Source organism: Papio anubis, chromosome 20, assembly GCF_008728515.1.
Source record: "Papio anubis isolate 15944 chromosome 20, Panubis1.0, whole genome shotgun sequence".
NCBI classification, from domain to species: domain Eukaryota; kingdom Metazoa; phylum Chordata; class Mammalia; order Primates; family Cercopithecidae; genus Papio; species Papio anubis.
The window spans coordinates 29,497,756-29,503,755 of NC_044995.1; the positions used below are offsets into that span (position 1 = coordinate 29,497,756).

The window sequence follows — 6,000 nt, forward strand, 5'->3', positions numbered from 1 at the left end:
ACCGTAATATTTGATGATCCATTGTGGAGGCCATTCATCCTGTTGCCATCTTTGGCTTCCTCCTGCCTTTAAGGGTCGTGGTTGTTTTTTGTTTGTTTGTTTTAAATTATTATTACATGCAGGGACTCCAAGAGTGTTTCCCACTGTTAATGTTTTGGAGGAGGGAGTAGCCTTGGGGGTGAGCTTGACCCTGGTGCGATGAATCCAGTTGGGGAGTCCTTGGATTCTCACTGCAGTCAACGTGCTGAGTATCACAGTGCAGGGGCCTGCCAACTTCAGTTGTAGGTTTTTGTGAGGGTTGGGTTGGCAGATAAACACATCTGTGCCTGCAAGACAGTTATGTTGAAAGGACAAGGAGTTGTTGACAGGGAGGGGCATGGCCTCATTTGCTGCTTCATGAAAGAAAGAGTGTGTCTGGATTAAGGAGGGGAGGTAATTCCCTAGTGGCTCAGAATCTGGGAAGGGTGGAGGCCTCAAGACAAAATTTGGCTATCGGGAGAACCAGCCCCCAATATTTCAACGTAGGTTCTTTTCTATTTTCCTTAAGTGTCGGCCGGTCTGAGAAATAAAGAGAAAGAGTACAAAGAGAGAAATTTTACAGCTGGGCCTCCGGGGATGCCATCACATATTGGTAGGACCATCATGGCAACCCCGAGCCACAAAACCAGCAAGTTTTTATTAGGGATTTCAAAAGGGGAGGGGTACGAATAGGGAGTGGGTCACAGAGATCACATGCTTCAAAGGGCAGTAAAAGATCACAAGGCAAAAGGGGAGAGCAGGATCACAAGGCAAGGGCAAAATTGGAATTACTGATGAGGGTCCATGTCCCATTGGGCATGCATTGTCTTGATAAACATTTTAACAGGAAACAGAGTTCACAAGCAGATAACCAGTCTGACTAGAATTCACCAGGCTGGAATTTCCCAATCCAAGCAAGTCTGAGGGCACTGCAGGAGAGCAGGGCATATTTCTTCCCTTCTCTCGACCACATAAGACAGACACTCCCAGAGCGGTCGTCTATAGGCCTACCCCTGGGAATACATTCCTTCCCCAGGGTTATCAATTATTAATATTCCTTGCTGGGAAAAGAAATCAGTGATATTTCCCCTATTCACATGTCCTTCCATTGGCTCACTGTGAGAAGGAAACTATGACTGTATTCTGCCCAACCCCGCAGGCAGTCAGACCTTATGGTTATCTTTCCTTGTTCCCTGAAAATTGCCGTTATTCTGTTCTTTCTCAGGGTGCCCTGATTTCATATTGTTCAACCACCCATGTTTTACAATCAGATCTCATTTGTAAAACACACGTTTTACAAACAATTGTACAGTTAATGCAATAATCATAGGGTCTTGAGGCAACATACATCCTCAGCTTATGAAGATGATAGGATTAAGAGATTAAAGACAGGCATAGGAAATTATAAGAGTATTGATTGGGGAAGTGATAAATGTTCATGAAATCTTCACAATTTATATTCAGAGATTGCAATAAAGACAGGCATAAGAAATTATAAAAGTATTAATTTTGGGAACTAGTAATTGTCCATGAAATCTTCACAATTTATGTTCTTCTGCCACAGCTTCAGCCAGTCCCTGACTTCCTGCAACATTCAGCCAAACATAATTTCAAAGGGACTATAAAGACTGGGCCTTTGGTGTTGTGCAGAATCTCATGAAGGCAAAAGGGAGATTTTTTTGTCCACCACTGGAGGGTTTCTAGAGCCAGCTTGGTGAGTTGGGCTTTAACAACAGAGATAATTTTTTTCAACTTTGCCTGAAGATTGAGAACTGTAGGGTGTGTGGAGAACTCATTTTATAAGTAAGGATATAGAGACACCTTGGGTACTTTGTCTGAGGAAGGCAGGCCCATTATCAGACTGGATGGATGTTGGTAGTCCAAAATGGAGAATTATGTGCATGTTGAGAGTTTGTGTGATGACATTTGCATCTTCTGAAGTTGTTGGGAAAGCTACTCACCTGGAGAAAGTACAGACAAAGGCTAGAAGATTGCAGAGCTGTTTATCGGGCAGCATGTGAGTAAAGTCTACTTGTCAGTCTTGCCTGGGTACCTGGCCCTGGGCTTAGTGAGTGGGAAAAGGTGGTGGCCACAGGCAGCTGTGGGGTGATACTGATTGGCAGATAGAGCAGGACTGGGTAATCTCTCAAACATGGCTAGAAAGGTGAAGACAAGTGAGGATAGGGTGGAGAAGTTGCAGGAGAGGTTTGTAATTGACATGGAAAGAGTTGTGGAGGCTTTGGATCATAGAGATTGTGAAGAAGAATGAAGCGCCTTTCCTTGACATACAATGTTCCTTGGTTTTGAAGGTTTTGGGCTTGGTAGTCCCCCTTTTCTTCTGGGGAGTAAAGAGGAGAGAACGAAGACAGGCACAGAAAGTGGCCTTGCACAGGTTGTAGGGCTACTTGTTTGGCTTCTCTATCTGCTAGATTTCTGGCTGATATAGGATTGTCTGGCATTTAGTGGCCCCTGCAATAAATGATGGCAGCTTTCTACAGGAGTCTAGTGGCTTGAAGGAGCTTGCTGATGAGAGTCATTTATGACAGGAGTGTTTTTTGTTGTTGTTGTTTGTTGTTGTTATTGTTTTTTTTTTTTTTTTTTTTTTTTGCAGTTAGGAAACCCTGTTCTTTCCAGATGGATAAATGTGAGTGCACTATGTGGAAAGCATAATGAAAATTTGAATATATGTTGATCTGTTGTCTGACTGCTAGAGTGAGAGCTCGAATGAGGGTGATGAGTTCAGCTTTTTGGGAGGTGGTACCTAGGAAGAGTGGATTAGTTTGAATAGTGTGTGTGTGGGGGGGTGACAATATAGCATAGCCAGCATGCCGGCGTCCTTGATGTAGGAAGGAGCTGCCATCTACAAACCAAGTAAAGAAGGCATCTGGAAGGGGTTGCTCTGTTAGGTTTGGAAAAGCTATAAGAAAGGTTTGAACATGTTGACACAGAAGTGTATAGGATCTTGGACAGTGGTAGCTTCAGGTAAGAGCGTGGCCAAGTTTAGACGCGAGCTGGTTAGCATGGTGATGTGTGGAGTTTCTATGAATAGAGCATACAGTTAGAGGAGCCATGGGGGAGAGATGAAACCTAGTACACTGTGGTGAGCTAGCATGTCTTTGACATTATGGGTTGAATAAACTGTTAAGTTGGCTTGGAGAGATAGTTTTAGGCTTTCAAGGGTGAGGACAGCAGCTGCTGCCAATGTTCAGAGGCAGGCAGGCCATCCTAGAACTGTGGCTTCAAGCCATTTAGAGAGGTAGGCAACAACCTGGAGGGTGGGTCTCTTAGACTAGGTTAGAACACCTACTGCAACTCCACACCATTCATCGGTATATAGAGAGAAAGGTTTAGTGGTTCCTTCTGGGCTAGCTGGGTCTAGGTTGGTATACTTTTTCGTGGTGTCAGTTAAACAAGAGAGAAAAAGGGCTGGGTTTTCGTTATGATCTGGGGTGATTTCTGAAAGTTTTTCATAGTTTACCACTTTATGGGCACCCTTTTTGAGTCCTGCAAGGAGACACACAATCATGTTGTCTCAATGGTGGCATCCAGGGACCACGTCTTGATAATCCCAGTGGGGGTCCTCGTTGGGAACCGCCTCTGCACCAGTAGGCTGTGCAGGAGCCTGGTTATGGATTGTATTGGCATGCACCTGAACTAGGGTCCATATACGGTCCTGGTCTTCTGCGGAGAGGGTGGCAGAGAGGATAATGTAGAGGTCATGCCAAGTTAGTTCATAACACTGGGTGAGATACTGAAGCTCTCCAATATAAGAGGTAGGGTCTTCTGAAAATGAACTGAGTCTTTTTGTTAATTTGAAGACAGATCAGTGAGGGAGAAGGGAACATGAACTCTAACAGTATGTTCAGTTTCTGCTACTTCCTGAAGGGGGCACTGTAGCACCAGCACTGAAGTAAGGATGGGGCATGGGCCAAAGATGGTGCCTGAACAAGTATGGATGGGAGAGAAGGAGGAACATGGAAGTGGTTCCTGCTGAGGGTTTGAATGGGGAAGGGGGGTTGAGTTAACAGGCAGGGGAGGATAGGTAGGAGTATAAGGTGGTGGGAGGGGTTTACAAGCCTCAGGAGAGGGTGGTGGGGGAGGTTAATGGGTACAGGCAATACTGGAATTGTCATGAGGAGGGGACGATGTAGGAAAAGAAGTGGATACTGCTGACTAGGAATATGGTGGCTGGGAATATGGCCACTGAGAAGATGGGGACTGAGAAGATCGTGGCTGAGAAGATAAAGAGGCTTGGAGGTGAAAGAAGATGGTTGAGAGGGAGAGGTAGGGGCTGAGACGGGTGGATGGCAGTCTGCTGGATCCAAAGAAGAGGTAGGGTCGGGAGGAGGAAGGCGATCAGGGCGGTGAGAATAGAGGAGGAGGATTTGAACAGGTGAGCAAGAACTGCAGAGATTGGGTTGTGATCTGAGTGCAAAAAACGCCTGGATATAAGGAATTTCTCCTCATTTTTCCAGCCATCAGCAATAATTGATTAAGTCAGTTAAAATTGTAAAGTCCAGTGTTCCATTTGCGGGCCATTTGGACCCATTATCCAATTCGTATTGTGTCCAGATTGAATTGCAAAACAAGACAATGCACGGATATCTTGCCTGAGGCCTAAGGTTTGTAGGTTTTTTATGAGGCAGCCTTCAAGGCTGTACTTTGGAATGGAAAACTTGGAATTTCGCATAACAGGGTTAGGCTAGAGAGAACAGGGAAAAGGGTACTGTCCTGGGCAGCTGGAGGGAGACGATAAAAGGAGCGATTGTCACTACTACCTTTTTTGTTCCCAGGACAGGATGGAATGGCTTAGAGGCATCCCCCTAAGACCAGATGATCAGCAAATGCCTGGCACATGCCAGAGCCTTCTTGGACCAACGTTGGATTTTTGGACCGGAGAAACCAAGAGAGGCTGTGTCGATTTTTCCCTGTTAACTGGGCTCGCGGGACACTTACTGGTAGGTGAGATCAGTGACCAAGGAGCATGCACAGAGAGGCGACTGGAGGCTGAGGAGCTTCCTTTGTCCAGCTGCCATACCCAGATGGCCTCCCTCTCCATCTTCGGGGGTATGTGTCTTCCCGCCAATTCTTCCTGCTTCTGCTGTCTTGCTGACTCAATCTGCTGGTGCAGGTGGCTTTGTGCCTTGGGATTAAGCCTGTGGAAGGTGGAGTTATTCATTCCCTTAAGCTTTCGAGAGAATCTTTCAGGGATATAAAACATTCTTATTAGAATTATTGCTGCTGGGTCCTCAGATATCAGTGAGGGAGAAAAGTGCACCGTTTAGGTTCCATCTGAATGCTTCATCAGCTCTCTGAAGAACATAATTTTAAAATTCCAACTGGAAAAGAATGGAATTAATAGCCTGGAATAATTTAGAAAGATATGTATGTAAAGGAATTAATTCAAAGAAATGTGCCTTCTAGAATGCTGAAGAGATATTATTTAAATAGACTACTAGAAATTACAAAACTTGGGCATCATATGTGGCTTGAACTTTGCATAAAACATGTTTTTCAAGATTAGATTCAGATTATAATTTATGTTTTTTGTCGGGCGTGGTGACTCACGTCTGTAATCCCAGCACTTTGGGAGGCCCAGGCGGGTGGATCACGAGGTCAGGAGATTGAGACCATCCTGGCCAATATGGTGAAACCTCGTCTCTACTAAAAATACAAAAAATTAGTCAGGCATGTTGGCGGGCATCAGTAGTCCCAGCTACTCAGGAGGCTGAGGTAGAAGAATGATGTGAACCTGGGAGGCAGAGCTTGCAGTGAGCCAGGATCACGCCACTGCACTCCAGCCTGGGTGACAGAGTGAGAGACTCCATCTTAAAATAAATAAATAAATAAATAAATAAATAAATAAAATAATAATTTATGTTTTTTGGCCAGTAATCTCATAGAAGTCATGTTGCATCCTCCTATATGTATCAGCACCCGTTGCCAATCTGTCCAATTCATTTTATTCACTTGGTTAACGTG

The 6,000-nt window shown here is 44.8% G+C and overlaps 1 protein-coding gene across 3 annotated transcripts in view; it reads left to right on the forward strand.

Annotated features, from left to right (window-relative positions):
• Positions 1–5,603, forward strand: part of LOC101003406 (zinc finger protein 726) — a 125,082-nt gene extending 119,479 nt beyond the window's left edge. For 2 of the 3 annotated variants that reach the window (XR_004180478.1, XR_004180479.1), the window contains exons 5-6: positions 1,583–1,732; positions 4,812–5,603. The gene's annotated coding sequence lies outside the window, so the exon portion shown is untranslated. The remainder of the gene's footprint in view (positions 1–1,582; positions 1,733–4,811) is intronic. The other variant, XR_004180480.1, reaches the window with a different exon arrangement.
• The last annotated feature ends 397 nt before the right edge of the window (positions 5,604–6,000 follow it).